The sequence below is a fragment of the Neolamprologus brichardi genome, chromosome 17, assembly GCF_056152115.1.
Source record: "Neolamprologus brichardi isolate AB-2024 chromosome 17, ASM5615211v1, whole genome shotgun sequence".
In the NCBI taxonomy this organism is placed as follows: domain Eukaryota; kingdom Metazoa; phylum Chordata; class Actinopteri; order Cichliformes; family Cichlidae; genus Neolamprologus; species Neolamprologus brichardi.
This window is the reverse complement of record NC_142120.1, coordinates 13,505,056-13,523,049: the sequence shown is the minus strand read 5'-3', so window position 1 is coordinate 13,523,049 and position 17,994 is coordinate 13,505,056. Positions and strand designations below refer to the sequence as shown.

Below are 17,994 nucleotides of genomic sequence, written 5' to 3'. Positions count from 1 at the left end.
ATCTGAAATAAGGCTACCAACTGATTTTAAAATTCCCAATAAATAGTCAATAAATATTTAAACTTCTTGTGTGCAAATGTTTTACTGTGCAAATCCATGCTTAAAGTGCAATGCTAAATAAAGTGCTTGATAAGGTGCTTTTAATAAAGTGAAAGGTGTGCTCTAAAGTGCTATACAGATAGTATAATATAAATAGATGTAGTAAGGGAGTCCTCTTCCTTACAATATATTTAAAGGCTGCCAGTTGTCATTAGAGGGGTGGATTTTTTGTGCTGTGAAGAAGCTCGATAAATTGTTTGTAAGGAGCGCTGCATAGAAAATAAATACTGTGTTCCACTACCCTTGTCTTGGTCCACCTCACTGTGTTTCCAGCCGCTAAGGGCCGCCCTGTTACAAGTGGTGTCAGAAGTGTGTCACTCATGCCACAGTGAGAAGATGATGACAAGAGGTGGAAGAAAGCCAGGCCAAGAGGAGCAGCCTGATGAAGGAGTTGGAGCTTCATCTGAGCTACAGGCCATGGCAGCAACAAGCCCGGAGGACAAATTGGAGGAGTTGACAGGGTTGGTGAAATCTCTTATGCGGTCTCAAGCAGCCAGAGACCAAAAGTGGGAGAAGGATTTGTCACGTCAGGAGCAAAGGTGGAAAGGCATGCAGCATCAATTTCAGCAAATCCAGCTACAAGTTAACGCTGTAATTGATAAGCCTGATCCACCAGAGGCGCCAGCGCCCCCTACAACATCTGAAGAACAAGAACTTGGATTCAATGGTGAAGACATTCCAGTGGCCAGTGGGTCTAGGTCTTTAATTGAACCAAAACTTTTTCCTCTGTCAACAGAAGATGACATTGAACATTTTCTGACAACGTTTGAAAGAATGGCAAACGTATGTCGATGGCCCAGAGATGAGTGGGCTATTCGTCTGGTTCCCCTGTTGACAGGTAAAGCCCGCACAGCCTACGTTCTTATGGATTTAACAGACTCTGAGAATTATGATAAGGTGAAAGAGGCAATTCTGGCAAAATATGAGATCACTGCTGACACCTACAGACGCCGCTTCAGATCTCTGAAAGTTGAACCAGGTGAGACGCCACGTGAACTCTATGTAAGACTGAAAGACCTGTTTTCGAGATGGATTAAACCTGAAAAATCAACTGTAGAAGAAATATCTGAGCAGATAATTCTGGAGCAGTTTTTGAGAATGGTTAATCCAGAGCTGGAGATCTGGATACGTGAGCATGACCCGAAGACGGCAAAGGAAGCAGCTAGCCTCGCAGAGGTTTTCACTTCAGCCAGAAAAGGAAGCAAGAGCACCTACTTCAGCCGGGAGACCCACTACGCCCAACCAAGTAAGTCCATTGGGGGTGAACAGGGTTCTGGTCAAGTTCAGGCTAGAAATTTTCCTAGTTCTAGGCAGCTCCCTTCTCATAGACCTCACAATGTGAAGAAATCCTTTAAGTCTTCAGTTCAGGATATTAAATGTTATCACTGTCATAACTTTGGCCATACACAACAATTTTGCCCTGCCCTTAAGTCAAAACCATCTCTTTTGTGTGCAGTTCCAAGACCAGCCACAGAGTCGGTAGGAAAGAAAGCTTGTACTGTCCCTGTTTTAATTAATGGGCGTAAAGAGGAAGCTTTGCTTGACTCTGGGTGCTTCCAGACTCTTGTACACTCTAGCATAATTTCAGGAGAAAAGCTAAGTGGGGTTGGGGCTACAATAAGTTGTGTGCATGGAGACGAACACAGGTACCCCACTGCTGAGGTTTACCTGACAGTGGGAGGTCAAACCTACTTGTTAGTGGTAGCTGTGGTCCCCAGTTTGCCATATTCAGTGATACTTGGTAATGACATCCCCACTCTTTTTGATCTATTACATCAGTCAGATTATGACCCTCAAGTGAGTGCTGAGAAAGACATTCAAGGCTTTGGTAATGAATCTGGAAGCTCACTTCCTCTAGATATGACAGTTGAGCCATTTAAACCCTGTCATGTAGTCACAAGGGCACAAAGTGCAAAGGAAATGATGCAAGAGCTACCCTTTTTTGAGGAGTCTCTTGAAACAGAGCCAGGGAAGATTAGGAAGTCTAGGGCTCAGAAAAGAAGAGAAAAGTTCAAAGGCTCAGGGGGAAAAGGTACAGCATTGTTTCCTAAGCCAAATAACCAACTTGAGTTTGATGTTCCCTCAGATTTAGGTGCAATCCAAAGAAGCGACCCTACTCTAAAACCCTGGTTTGAGAAGGTAACAGAGGTAGAGGGGGCTAGTCAAGGTCAGGTAAGCTGTCTTGCAGACATTGTTTACCTAATTAAAGGAGGCATCTTGTACCAGAGAAAGGGGAAGTGCGAAGCTGTGGCACTCCCACAACAGTTCAGGAACAAAGTTATGGATTTGGGTCATTCAATTCCATGGGCAGGTCATATGGCTTTTCACAAAACACTGAATAGGATCAGCAGCCATTTTGTTTGGCCAGGGATGTATGTCCAGGTCTCTGAGTTTTGCCGTTCCTGTGAAAAATGTCAGTTGACCTCAGGCAAAGGAGTAGCGCGAGCCCAGTTGCAACCACTGCCAATTATTGAAACACCGTTTGAGAGGCTAGGCATGGATATCGTGGGCCCTTTAGAGAGGAGTTCCACAGGTCATCGCTACATATTAGTCATATGTGACTATGCAACACGGTTTCCTGAGGCCTTCCCGCTCAGATCAATTAGAGCTCGTCACATTGCTAATTGTCTTCTGCAGCTTTTCTCTAGGGTAGGCATACCAAGAGAAATTCTGACGGATTGTGGAACGAACTTTCTATCCAAGTTGTTGCAGCAGGTTTATAAGCTGTTAGGGATAAAGGGACTTAAGACCACCCCGTATCACCCCCAAACGGACGGGCTAGTGGAGAGATACAACCAGACTCTCAAAAGTATGCTGCGCAAGTTTGTCTCTGACACAGGTGCTGACTGGGATCAATGGCTGCCATACCTTCTGTTCGCCTACCGGGAGGTCCCGCAGGTTTCTACTGGCTTCTCGCCTTTCGAACTTTTGTACGGTCGCCAAGTGAGAGGCCCCCTGGATCTGCTTAAGGACTGCTGGGAGGACCCCAAAGCAGAGGGTGAAAACATCGCAGCCTACGTAATTAACATGAGAGAGAGATTGGAGAAAATGGCATCATTGATGCAAGACAACATGAAAGCTGCACAAAAACATCAAAAGACTTGGTATGATCAGAAGGCCAAGGACAGGGTCTTCCTTCCAGGTCAGAAAGTACTGTTATTGCTTCCCACCAGCGATAACAAGCTGCTGACAAAATGGCATGGACCATACGAGATCGTCAGACAAGTGAGTAAAGTCACTTATGAGCTGAATATGCCAGAAAGAGTTAAAAAAATATCAGACATTTCACATGAACTTGTTGAAGGAATTCCACAGCCGACAAGAGCCGGTTTATCAGTTACTGGTGCGTTCAGTTAAGGATGAGGAGGTGACTGAGAAGTTCTTTCCAACTAACATTCAAGTTTGTGCTTCAGTTGACCTTTCTCATTTGTCTCCTACTGAGCAGGCTGATATAAAACCACTCGTGGACCCACAGCTCTTTCGAGAAACACCAGGCTTCACATCACTGGTTCAGCACAAGATACGGGTGAAGGAGGATGCACCCGTTCGACAAAAGAGCTACAGAATTCCAGAACGGTTGGTGCCAGTGCTGCAGAGAGAAATAAAACTGATGTTGGACCTGGGAATCATTGAGGTGTCAAGTAGTGAGTGGTGCAGCCCGATTGTTTTGGTACCAAAGAAAGATGACACTGAGATTCTGTATTGATTTCAGATATTTGAATGCAGTATCCAAGTTTGATCCCTACCCAATGCCCAGGGTGGATGACCTGCTGGAGAGAGTTGGATCAGCAAGGTACATTACAACACTCGATCTGTGTAAAGGATACTGGCAAGTGGCTTTGGCACCAGAAGCGAAAGAGCTGACAGCCTTCAAAACTCCTTTTGGTATGTACCAATTTAAAGTCATGCCATTTGGGCTTCAAGGTGCACCAGCGACATTCCAACGATTAATGGACCATGTACTGAGAGATGTGTCAGCATTCTCTGCAGCATATCTGGATGACGTGGTGGTGTACAGCCAGTCCTGGGAAGAGCATGTCACTCACCTACAGAAGGTGCTACACTCCATCAGAATGGCTGGACTGACTATTAACCCCAAGAAGTGCTCCATAGCCAAGAGAGAAGTGGAGTACTTGGGCTTTGTGGTTGGCTCTGGGAAGATAAAGCAGCAGGTTGGAAAGGTTGAAGCAATTCAGTCCTTCCCAGTTCCGACAACAAAAAGGAAAGTGAGAGGTTTTCTGGGTCTAGTAGGCTGGTACAGGAAATTCATACCTTCTTTTGCAGAGCGATCCACTGTACTGAATGAGCTCACAAAAGGCTCAGCCCCCAACAAAGTGCGTTGGACAGAAGACTGTGAGCAAGCATTCAGAGACCTCAAGGGAGCAGTTTGCACACATCCAGTTCTACACAGTCCAGACTTCAACGAACCATTCATCTTGCAAACTGATGCTTCAGGAGTTGGCCTTGGTGCTGTTCTTCAGCAAGAGGTGGAGGGTGAAAGAAGGCCTGTGGTGTTTCTGAGTCGGAAACTACTCGACAGGGAGACGAGGTATTCGACGGTGGAGAAAGAGTGCTTGGCCATGAAATGGGCTATTGAGGCCTTGAGGTATTATCTTCTGGGACGTCACTTCACTCTAGAGACTGATCATCGTGCCCTCCAGTGGTTGAACCGCATGAGGGATGCGAATGCCCGCATTGCAGGATGGTACCTGTCTCTGCAGCCTTATGACTTTACGGTCCAGTATAGGCCTGGGAAGTCAAATGTGGTTGCTGACTGTTTATCTAGGATGACAGAGGACTGAAGCACTTCGCGCTTAAGAGAGGGAGGAGGAAATGTAAGGAAGAGGACTCCCTTACTACATCTATTTATATTATACTATCTGTATAGCACTTTAGAGCACACCTTTCACTTTATTAAAAGCACCTTATCAAGCACTTTATTTAGCATTGCACTTTAAGCATGGATTTGCACAGTAAAACATTTGCACACAAGAAGTTTAAATATTTATTGACTATTTATTGGGAATTTTAAAATCAGTTGGTAGCCTTATTTCAGATCCTGCACAGCTGCTCCTCATCAAGGAATGTGGTGGTTTTCTGTCAGGAGAAAAGAATGGTGATTGAAATTGTGATTAAGGTTTACCAGTAAGGAAAACTAATGCAAATGTGTGTGAAATCTAGGGATAAAAGTAGTGCAAATAAGTGTAAGATAATGATTACTCACCTTTCTTGCCTGTGTCCTCTTCAAGGTGTTTGGGCAAATGTTTCCCCGGGGGTCCAGACACCATTTAAAGGTTCCGGGAGAGCCCATTGGTAAAGAGAGTGTGGTGAATCTTTTTGTGCTTGGGTTTCTGGGTTTTTATAATATTGGGTTTGGTGTAATATTAAAGTGTGAAATATTTATTAATATGTAAATGTGAAATGTATTTGTGTATTTATTTATTCTTATTGATATTGTATACTGTGGTGGAAGGTTGGGATTTAATAACTTACCTGAAGAGTGGAATAATGGTTATGTCTGTGACAGCTGAATATATTTAAAGGCTGCCAGTTGTCATTAGAGGGGTGGATTTTTTGTGCTGTGAAGAAGCTCGATAAATTGTTTGTAAGGAGCGCTGCATAGAAAATAAATACTGTGTTCCACTACCCTTGTCTTGGTCCACCTCACTGTGTTTCCAGCCGCTAAGGGCCGCCCTGTTACACCACTGCTGATATGATGAATGAGCTTCTTAAGACACTTGGCCAGGAACTTATCTCTGCAGGGGGACTATTGTAATTTGTTGTTATCAGCTCGCTCTAAAAGCTCCCAGTTCAGATTCAGGCGATAGAAACTCTCTACTTTACAATAAGGCTTAAAATGTTGTTTAATGTTAAAGCCTATAGTTAAGGCTTGATCAGATGTTCCTGAATGCTGCCTTGATTATTGCTGTAGTAGGTTTGGCTTGCTGGGGGCTTCCCAATGATGCACTAAGTGTTTGTACTTCAGTCTTATCTCTTCATTCTATGCATGTTTATACAACACAATATTTAATCATTAGCAATTATTTCACACTGCCTCTCTTTCCTGTAGTGTGTCTTTTGTTCTGTCTCTCTCTGCTCTCTTGTCTTTACCGTCCCCTCACTGGTCATGGAAGATGGATTCCTCTCCCTGAGCCTGCTTTTCCTGAAGATTTCTTCCCGATAATAGGGATAAAAAAAAATTGCATTCCTTCCATCCATCCATCCATCCATTCGCTTATCCTTTTTCAGGGTCGCGGGGGGCGCTGGAGCCTATCCCAGCTGTCATAGGGCGAGAGGTGGGGTACACCCTGGACAGGTCGCCAGTCTGTCGCAGGGCTAACACATAGGGACAGACAACCATTCACACTCACATTCATTCGCACATTCACACCTAGTGACAATTTGGATTATCCAATTAACCTATCCCCACAAGCTGCATGTCTTTGGACGGTGGGAGGAAGCCGGAGTACCCGGAGGGAACCCACGCAAACACGGAGAGAACATGCAAACTCCACACAGAAAGACCCTGGCCTGATGTTGGAATTGAACTCAGGACCTTCTTGCTGTGCGGCAACAGTGCTAACCACCGTGCCACCGTGCTGCCAAATGCTTGCTGAAATGGAGTTGTGTGATTGCTGGAGTTTCATTCTAATATTGTAGCTTAATGTACCTTACAATATAATGTGACTTTAGGAAAAAGTTGTTATAAATTAGCGCTATGTAAATAAAATTACTGAGTGGCATGTTCCACCTGAAGGAGGTCCCTGGGCAGACGCATGGCATGCTGGAGAGATTATATCTCTCTGCTGGCCTGGGAAGGCCTCAGTTTTCCTCTGAGAGAGGTGTGGGCCTTGCTGCTTAGGCTGCTGCTCTCGTGGCCTGTCCCATGAAAAGTGGAAGAAAATGGTTGGATGAATGAACTGAATTCTATAATAGGTAAAATAATACATGGTTCCAATTAGGTTTAAAGGTAAAGAAAGTGTCTTAAATGTATTATTCCATACCCTATTAGGGCACAGAAGCAGAAACCACAGAAGTAAACTTAAGGGTGTGTAGAAAGACAAAAAACTTTTTTGTAATGACTTTTTCTCTGATTTGGTTTTATTTGTGCTTGGGTTTGCTTACGTACAAATTCCACAACTGCTACCCTGATTGTCAAAACACTTTAAAAGCCCTTGGGATAATCAAAGACTGAGAGCCAAGTCTTTTGTGCAGTGAAACCATTCAAGCTTCAATGGTTATTTTGTCCACTTGAAAGAACTAGAGATCATAAAGTGGTAAACCACAAAACTCTTATATAATTCACATTAAAACCCCCAAAATGCTGTTTCTTTGATGAATATGATTTCCTATTTAGATTTTTTTTCTGTGACCAGAGGTTTTCTGATTTAGCTCCCAACAGTGATTCACTGTTCACTTTCTATTTTCTGATTTTGTCTCCTGAAAAGCCTGAGATGGTATCTGCGCTTGATAAGAAGAACAAATGTTATTTATAACATTTTACCTTTATTCATGTTGAAATCCTGCACAGAGTCATGCTTTTCAGCTTTTACAGATCATTTCCCAGCTTTGTCGCGCAACACATATTTGATTCATAAAACCTTACTCACAACAAAAAGGCAGACAGATCTTTACACAGTGGAGAGCTTGTTGCGCAATTTTTGCTGGAAGTCTGAAAGTTTTTTGTTTGTTTTTTTTTCTTTTCTAGAGAAGTCATGTTTTGTTAAGACCTGTTAGTTTTATGGCAGCCTGCATTTCTCTTTTGGACTCCAAGTTCAGTTGCTGGATCACTACCAAACCGAAACGCACACCTTGTACTCTGACTTCTACATGCTGCAATAAACTTACACACATCAAAAACATTCATCAAAAATCCCCCAATGTTTTCATTCACTTTGCTTAGAAAAATATATACAAAATGTGTACTTTTAACACAAGGAATGTGTTCTGTGTTCAGTAGTGGTTTTACACAATAGCTGCTACAAGACATGACAGCAGACAATGGGCTACAAAAAAGTGCCCAAACAGAAAGAACCATTTGGACCATAAATCCACATAAGTGAACATTCCATGTCCTTCCAGACAGCTGCAGAACATGTCCAAAAACTACAACATGACGATCTTCTCATGAGCCAATGTTTTTAGTCACAGGCCGCCCTCCCCAGTTGTTTGAAGAAATGTCCCTCTCTGTCTGTTGGTTCAGCTCCTGTAAGTAGTGATGGTCCTGCACGTGCATGAGACCACCAACGGAGTCCGCTATTTCATAAAGGACTGCAAGGACGGAAAGTGCTGTTCCAAAGAAATACATTTTCAGGATGGCCGCCACCATGGTTTCTGTGAGGAAGAGCTGCCTGCAAAAGGAGAAGTAAATATTCAGATTTTGATGACAGACAAACATTAATTCTACAGCAGGGTGGCCATATTTTGATTTCCAAAAAAAGAGGACCCTTAGGCCCAGTCATGAAGAACTTTAATAATACTGTTTGCTTAAAGAAAACTTTAACATATTTAAACGAAACCTTCTCTGTGCGGTTAATGAATGGTGAAATAAAAAAATGTCATATAGGCTTTTATAAGTCCACAAGTGCAAAAAAGGACAGTTGGTCATCCTATTCTACAGCAGATTTAAAAATCAGGTAAAAGATTTGTAAGAAAAGTTGAGGCAAAAAAAACTAAACAAAAACATGCATTGATCTATGCACGTTTGACAGATAGCTTGTCACCAGCCTACAGATTTTTGAAGCCAAGCAGGTAGCTAAATTTTGAAACGGTTCATGTGCATTTTGATCACTGTTTATATCTCGATACGGTTAGCTGACCGCAGTACAAAATTCACCACAAGACATAGTAAACAAGTAAAAGCGTTCTGTTTTAGAAAGAAATGATCTAGGAAGGAAGCTTGAATCACCGGCATACATCAACAGGAAGATAATTCGTGCTGCGTTTGCAAACTTCTGGAAGAATCAACTTTACCCTGAGGAATAATCTAAAGTCCTTACGTCTCTACACATTTTCGACGATGCAGCTGTTACTTTCAATGCGGATGTAATAGTTTCACTTATTCACTGTGCTCAAATTTACTTAAAAGTAGTGAAAAATAAAAAAAAGTAAGGGACGACTCTGAAGGCAACAGTCAGAAGGCGAAAGACACATGGCTTTCAATGCGATAAAACGCAGACATTAAATGCTGCTTGTCGGTACTTTAACCGAAAGGCATTAAGAACTGGGACATGGTTTCTAATGGCACAATAACATACCAGAATATCCACCGATCTCTCGTTTCTCGAAGCTGTGCAGGCTCTGTTTCTCCAGCGGGCACGACACGGCACGGCACGGCACGGCACAGATCAGCAAAGAAACCAGTTAAGTTGTTTGGTTATTTTGTCCGTCTGTTAGTTCATACGGTGTTTCTTCGTGCGAGGTGAGGAACCCTCTTCGTCCAACCCGCTGCTGTACCCGCACGGTCTGACTCCCCCTCTCACTCTCTGCTGTGGTATGATAGACGACGTCACGAAGAGGAGAGTTCTGGGTTTTCCAGGCTGTTGATTAATTTCCGGTTTTAACAGCACTCAAATCACTTTCGGTCTAATTGTTGTGTCGATAGTCAGTTCACGACTGACACATTATCTGATAAGGATATGGGAAATTTGTAAACGATTTCTAGTGAAAAAAAATGACAGTTAAGTGTGTGGACTGTGGTTAATTTCCTTAAATCGAAATTCTTTTTTTTTAATGACCAGCAATTGTTAATTATTCTTGACTACATTCAGGTTTTGCAAAAATGTGCCATTTTGGAATCGTGACACTCGGGCTTAGAGACCAGGCAAGCCGGTTGTGAGGGAAAATGAAGATTCCCCAACTAATTTCCAGTACTTGCTGGGAGAGCGATTGATAAAGCTAGAGTCACGCAGCCCTACTGTCAGTGACACCCTGTCGCTAGAAAAACTGGCAAATGCCTCCTGGTAATTGCCTTGGTCTTTAGCATATTGTTGAGCAAATTAAACTTGTCTACAAAATCTGTCTAGCTGTTCTCCAAGGTGTAGTTTCTGCTCTGCATCACACTTAGTTTGATAAAGATAGTAAGTTTCAAACATGAAAAACTACAGGCAGCCATGCAATCAATAAAATGTTTTTGCTTTTATCATATCTAATATTTGAACATCAGTTGAGCAATGTGTGCATAATGTCAAGTGAGAAACCTTAAAAAGGTTTTAGCTTCCTAGGGAAGCCACCAGCTGCTGGGGGAAAACATGCATTCCCAGAAACATGATTTGTTGGCAGTGGTTCTTGGAGGTTGCTGGCTGTTGCTGGGTAAGTCGGTTGCAAAGAGTATGCAGCACCAAAAACCTCATCATTGCTTTGGCTACTGCTCTCTTTGTAGCAACTCTCTTTTTTACTCTCTCTTTTGGTTGACTACCTGACAAGCGGTAGTAAAGTTTGGTACAGTGCGTGCCAACTTGCCAACGTTAGGAAATATACATTTTTCCCCAAAAACCAATCGTTGTGGACCAGTGTCTAGGCCTGTGTGACAGGGACCAAATTCACTTGACCCTACAGTTCCACTATGATCATTCAAAATTGCGTACAAGTTCACATCATGTGTTTAGAAGCCACGCAACTGGAAAACCTCTCATTATTACTACACTTCTGTATGGCTCTAAGTACTGGATCCTTCTAAATGAGGGCATGGACAAGCTCGAATCTCACAGATAAGGTGCCTGTGCCAAATCCTGGGTGTCAGTCTGGTCAGCCGACCTGCATCCATCAGTGCTGTTCCACCAAATCAGCCACTCCAACCCTGATTCATCAAAATGAACTAAGGTTATGTTGACAGGTCTACAAAATTGAGGCTGGTTGCTTTGCCAAGAATTTGCTGCTTGAAACCCAACATGCCAGATCCTGCCTTTCTTCATGGCTAAGAAGTGGCAATATCAGATTTTAGCTTTCAGTTTTGCTGCTCTAAAATCTTACAAATGCTTCGTATGCCCTGCACCAGCACCAACAGCTGAAACATGTTCACACATCAGTTGACGAAGTGTGTGAAATGGCAAAAGGTTGAATGCAATGGGAGCAAATTTGCTTTGAACTCCTTCTTGCTGTGGCACGGCAGGACGCTATGTCAAGTATGTTATTGCAATAATGAAATAATGAATGGAGGAATCAGCCACTAGCTCAATTTCTGTGTCAAATTAGTAAAGGCCTTCATGTGACTCTATTGGCTCAGTTAGTTTTAGGTCATAGTGGATAACACATGTTCGTAAAGCGAGGTAATTTTGTAATTCAGCATCATTATTAAAGGCAGAAAGGAGGACTGACCAAGGTGGGCTAATAACTTGTCAACCAAGTCATTCGCCAGTAAATGTGTGGTGTGCTTGGCTTCTTTTGAGTTAGATCCAACCCTGGCTTATCACATGCCAAAACAAGCATTATTTTACAATAAAAACAAAAAGAGGTTAATTTGATCTTTGTTTAACCGAACCTTTAAATACTTACTTTTACAGTAACAATAGAGCACTGTATTTTTAAAAAATGTCATTATTACACATGTTCAGTTACAATATTTTGATACTTTATAAATTGCTCAGATTTTACCATGTGTAAATTTTTTTATGACATGGAACCATTCCTCCCGATTCAGTATCTCTAGGATGCCTTGATCAACGAGCACACAGTGCCACAGCACTATTGTTGATTGTTGGTCGCCGTAGTAGCCGCTCCTGTGTCAGCGCAGAGCAGGCACACTTTGCTCCCCCTCCCCCCTCTCGTGTTTAGATGTTGCGCCGTCACGTGATGTGACTTAGACGCTTTGGGGGTTGTTAAGTTGTTTACATATTATTTATATTTTCACCAGTTGTTGTTTTTGTTGTTGAGAAATTTAATTGTAATTTTTGTATTGTAGTTTCTCAACATTACTTGTTTGTTTTAATGTGTTTACTGGTTTGCGTGCACTTTTTATTTACGATTTTTCTAAAAAAAAAAAAAAAAGATAATAAAGCACTTTCTCTTTAATTACAAACTTTGTCCTAATTATGTCCTGGGTTTTAACTATTTAATAATAAAAAAGGAAACATCACAAAAACACTTAAGGTCATGAAAATTAATTGAGATTTAGTGATTCAATTACGCATCCCCCTTATTTATTGAAATGTATCGGTATCAGTATTAGCGACTGGACCGTATTTACCAATTCACAGCTTTTATTTTGGTATCGGATCGATACCAAAATCTGCTGAATCACACAACGCTACTTGCTAGATCACCTCCTCATTTTTGTCTGTCTATCTAGGGTAACTTGGTTGCTGGGGCCTATCTCAGCTGTCATAGGGAGAGAGCCAGGGTGCTGCCCCAACAGACTGGATTCTAACCAAGGATCTTCTTACTAGGAGGCATCAGTACTACCACCTTTTTCAGTAGAAAGGACTAGATGTTACAGTCCCTGAGAATGCATTGCTTTAGATGGAGAGACTCTTGAGGGATGGCTGTTATGAGGAAAGGCAGCCCAGAAACTTTGCCAGCAGCACACATCGTTGTGTGTCTCAACTTTAAGTCTTTTACCCAGGCTAATCTACCATTTTCCTTCCTTTGTTAGGTTTAGGGATTAGAGATCTGATCAATATTATCATTTTAAATTTGAGACACATCGTCAGTAGTGGACCTTGGATTCATCGGGTGTTCCGGCCATTATCACTAGACACCCTCATCCAAGGAGGCCCTGCCAGAGTTGATCAGGCCCTGGAGCGTGTCACTGGTTTATGTTAAATTGTTATTTCTCTTCTTCTTTCTTCTGTTTGGTTTCCTACAGTTTATTTTCTATCTATTCACTGCAGCTGAGAAATAATACTTACCTCTTTAGGTAACGCATGAACGTGTGTTATCCAACCTGTCCTACTCTTCAGGACTTGGTGTTCTTTGTGCACCAAACTCTAAATACCTTTTGTTCCTTAAAATGGAGAAAACGTTCTTATCGAGAAATTAAACATCCTAGCAAACATCACTGAGAGAGCAGTCTTTTTCTCATTGTGCAGAAGCTAATGAATTTTAACTCTGATTCAGTAATTTCACAAGATTTTCTTTGCATGTCATGGGGGGAAAACACCTCTATTTGATGAAAGTACTTTGAATTCACTGTCTGGTTTTACTTTTTCTTTTTTCTTTCTTTTCTTTTTTTAGCTCGCTGGATAAAAATGGGTTCCTTATACAAGCAAGTACAAAGATAACTGTCAAAACTATTTAATGAGCTTTACTCTTCAACTTCTTAAGAAATTGTCTCCATTATAGAACAAAACCATTTTTTTAATTTGCCTGTTTGTGTTTCTCAGAGAGCTTTCACCTTGTCAGGACATGCTTGGCTTTTGTTGCTGTAATGCTCAGGTCTCAGTTTGACTGCCAAAATGTTTTCAATATTTATTGAATTATTAGTACATCTGGAACCTTCTTAGCCTGGATAACAGCATTGATAACAGCAGTAAAACCATAACTAACAACTTCTTTCAAAGGGGAAACAATTAAAGCATTTTTAAATAAGCTTGTATCTTAAAAAAAAAAGAAAAAAGATTTGATTGGTGACTTTATACATGCAAATTTTATATCAAGAAGGAGCACTGAATAAATGGGTATTTATATAATGCAAAATAAGTGCCCAAAAAGTGTCCAGCGGCATTGTTTTGACAAGGACTTCCTTTATGAATACAGTGTACCCAACTTCTAATTGCTCCTTCCAGCCAGACACAAAGCTCAAAACATGTCAATTTTTTTAACATGACTATGAGTACACTGTAATCATATGGAAGTACAGCCAACAACTGTGACACTATCATATTAATATGGACCAAAATCTTTCCAGCTGAATATACTGTTGTATATGAAGAATTAAGGCAAAAGGCGGTTCAACCCAGTATTAGCAAGATGGACCTAATAAAGTGGCCAGTGAGTGTATATTTGCTTAATAAACATAGCCATTTATACTTGTGGCGTTTTCTAGTCTCTTTCCAAGTATAACAAGATACTACAAGTAGGATTACAATAAAAATGAGTTTGTTAACCTCCCAAAACCAAGTCATCATGTGGCTGTTAACAGTAGTGCTAACTACTGTAACCTAAATGCTAAAGTTATCTGGCTAATGCTGATGTTTGGAAAGCCTAATGTGTACTTTCCAGCATCTTGTAGGATGGTTAAAGAATGGTGTGTTAGCATGCTGACATTTGGCAATTAGCTGACCCTTGAAGTGATTGTGTATGGACTGCACACAAATTCCTTGTACTCTTGTCCAGCATATTCAGACATCCATTTTGACTGGCTCTGTTTTACAAAAGTGAAAGTTGTGTTGTGTCTCAAAAAATTCAGGAATGTAACAAAACCTAAAATGTCCATTTTGTGCTCTTTTATAAAGAAAATCAATCTAGGCCTTTCATACTGACATTTTCTTAGTGTATTAATTATAACATTTTCTTGATGTAGCCTACGGTATACTCAACACTCAACTTTCTTATTGTTATGTGTTTAATTAATTATGTATTTATTTATTTATTTTTTAGGATACTAAACTTCTTCGTAAACAGCAAACATATGTTTTCACTTCTTCATTTAGGGCTCCTAGACGGTGAGGTTTTATGTCTTACATCAACATTTGGAAATGTAAGGGAAATCATTGCTCAATCTATTTACCACACGCTCACTGAGTCACAAGCTGAGAAAATTATAAAGGATGGGAGTAACGACCACTTTCAAAAGGATTATTACACACCTACTTTGATGGACGAGTTTAGACCAGTTTATCAGGAGGTTTTTCACTTTGCTCATGTTAAAACTGAGATGAGATACCAGAAAAATATGTAGAGCAACATAGATCGAGGTCACTTCATACTTTTCACTATCTTAGCTCAGAACTTTGTATGGTCTAAGCTTTCAGTTGTACTCGAGGTCTATTCACTCGAGTATGTTAACCAGCAACATATCACAGTAACTAAAACAAACATGTACTTTCACAAATAACATTGAAAATAGTTTTCCCTGTGAGCTGATCTCATTATGATATCTGTTCATTGAATCCAGTTGTATGATTTCCTGAGTAAAGAGAGCACTGACTTGGAACTATATTAATAGAAACCGATTGTTAGTTTAAGAAGAATGAGAATAGATAATGTAGGGGCACAGTAACATGTGAGCTTTATACATGACCGGTTTAGACTCTCAGTTTTTTAGTGTGTGGCACTACATGTACTCCATATATTTTTCACATGTTATTATTTTTTTTTACTTCTTGGCAAAAGTAGAAAGGCTCAGGTTGCTCATACATGCAGTTAATAAATAATTCTGGCTTCCTTTTTAAAGCCTAGACTTTTGTCTCTCAGTTTAATAATGTTTTATTTCTTTAGAGGTCAGTATGGTTTTCTTGCTAATGATTCTCAAACTTTTTCTGTCATGCTTCATTTGAGAAGCCATAAAAGTTTATGCCTCAGTTCACATAACCTTAATCAATCATTAAAAATTTAAAACAAAGGGCAACAAAGTCCATAACTGAATGGTTGTTTCCTTCATAGCTTAACTACATAAGTAGTTTTTTTCTCTCTTTTTTTTTGCACAATGCTAAATAAATTGTGGCTCTGTGACTCACTGGTGAGTTTACTCTCAATGCTGAAAGGCTATCTGGTAAAAGCAATGAAACAATGGTAGGGAAAGAACCAGACGAGACTGTGAATCAGAAGCTATTCATTTTTTTACTCAGAATTCATCCAATTTTATTTGGGTCATCATAAAAATTCAGGAAGTAACTATGTTGGTTAACAACGTCTTACAGCTGACTCACTTTATAACCATCATCTTTAGGATTTAATTTCTAGGATTTGTGGCCTGGAAGAAGATTTTGATTTCCCCACTGCAAGAATATCATTGAATCACCAGAAACAGACCTGTAAGAAAACACATGAAACACAGGAAGACAAACCTTGTTAGGGAAATGATGGCATTTGAAATAATTGCACATTGCATTCACTAGATGGCAGCGCTTTACAGTTAACAAAGCAATATTGAAAGGCTTGAAGACTTAGGCACTGAATATCAGTGAGAAGTGTAATACATACAACACTGTAACAACAGTGTTGTATTACATAATAACATGGATCTTTACAGTAAATGTTCCATAGAGGGAAAAACAGGGTTGTTACTAATAACATTAACAATATAACCATTCTATTCAGATGTAAAACAGTATGTTATTGCAGTTAGTGCGTATTTATAGTACCAAGGCATCTTACTGAAGCAGCTAAATATAATTCAGCTATTATTCATTTTATTGTTTAACTTTGTGCTTTTACTGTTATGATACTGTAATAAGGCTACCACACTTTAGTACGTCTATTTTTTTAAATATAATTTATTATATTGTAACATAATAGAGATATCAGCATGTCAGTACAGGAAAAGGTGAAGGTATGCAGTTATTAACATTGGCACCACATTTCATTTAGTCAAGTTGAGGTTCTGCATTTGTTTGAGTTTGCTGAAGTTTGCATATTAACCTTGCCCTAGATTTGCTTTTACTTACATGTACTCATATTTTTGATTATTGATTTTACATTTCAGCTTTTTTCTTCTTTTTAAAGATGACTTGATACATTTTTTTCAGAGTCTTTGTATTTAAATGTATTTGCCAACCCCTGGTGTCTGGTGAAAGCACAGTATCTTCCCCCCCATTTACCTTCCACTTAGGTCTCATTTGTCTTTATTATCACTTCTGTTTTGTACATTTTAGTATTTTTATTTTCTTCTTTTAGTCAGTTATTGTAACTGCTTTGTTCTTTTTCCTACTGGACAAAATAAAAGTCCGCTTTTATGTCTTATTGCTTGATTCCTAACACCTGGATAAAATAAGATTAAATAAGATAAGTTTAATGGACATTATATTTATCTTTTCAGAACATTAATTTTAGTTTCTTCTAACTGAAATGAATTCAGATCATCTGAAGGAATATGTCACCCGCAGAGACTCAAACATACAAACTTAGCCTTACAAGGAGGGGTCTTTTGTTACTCACGTGTTAAATCTTATGACTCTGGTTTATCACAGCTAGCCAATGACTACCCACACTGTTCACATGATGTCCATTACAATAAATGTAATCAAATTATGAGGGACAAATTAAGGGCATGCACATGTGAAATTAAGAGTGTGGTCCTTCTAGTTCTCCTGCATGTGACACTAACCGTTTAATACCAGATTAGATAACTTTCAGGCGCAACAGAAGCAATGAGCTACTCTCAAAGAGGGAAGCGGGATCAATGCACAAATTCATTCAGATTAGAAACCAGTTTATATTTAACGTATATTATAAAAGGCAATTTGTTGAACTGGTACATGTCATTTTCGAGGTAGCTGAGGGGAAATGCACGTGCATGTGTTAAAAATGAGTGTGAATTATAAATGGAGGGGGACAGACGAGACCAAAGTGGAGATGTCTGACCATATTGCACTGTGGCCCTGTCCAAAACCAACAACAAGATCTAGACACCTTTCAGTCTTTGAGTCGACAATGAACTTCTCTGTAAAGTATTCTAGAGTCAAATTTCAGGCCATTTAGTTTTAAGCTAAAACTTAACCATAATTGAAACATGCAGCAGAACAATGATCTAAGCACCGTAGACAACCTACAACAGAATAGCTAAAAAATAGAAGAATCATCATGTTGCTATCAATGTCCAGATCTCAACCTGACTGAAATGCTGTGGCGGGACCTCAAGAAAGCTGTATGTATATGAATGCCAACAAATCCCAATCAACTGAAGCAACATGGGCTAAATATAATCCTGTAAAAAATGCTTTTTATTGCCATCTGTGACACATTTATCCACCTATTTTAGGGGGTTTGAGTTTAGCATTCGAAGACCACCTAAGATGA

At 40.1% G+C, this 17,994-nt stretch overlaps 1 long non-coding RNA gene across 1 annotated transcript; it reads right to left on the bottom strand.

Annotated features, from left to right (window-relative positions):
• Nucleotides 1-7,585: 7,585 nt before the first annotated feature.
• Nucleotides 7,586-9,583, bottom strand: LOC102798287 (uncharacterized). Its single transcript, XR_436559.3, has 2 exons — nt 9,357-9,583; nt 7,586-8,450 (listed from the first exon to the last, which is right to left on the bottom strand). It is a non-coding gene; the product is annotated as an uncharacterized LOC102798287 (long non-coding RNA).
• Between the last annotated feature and the right edge of the window lie 8,411 nt (nt 9,584-17,994).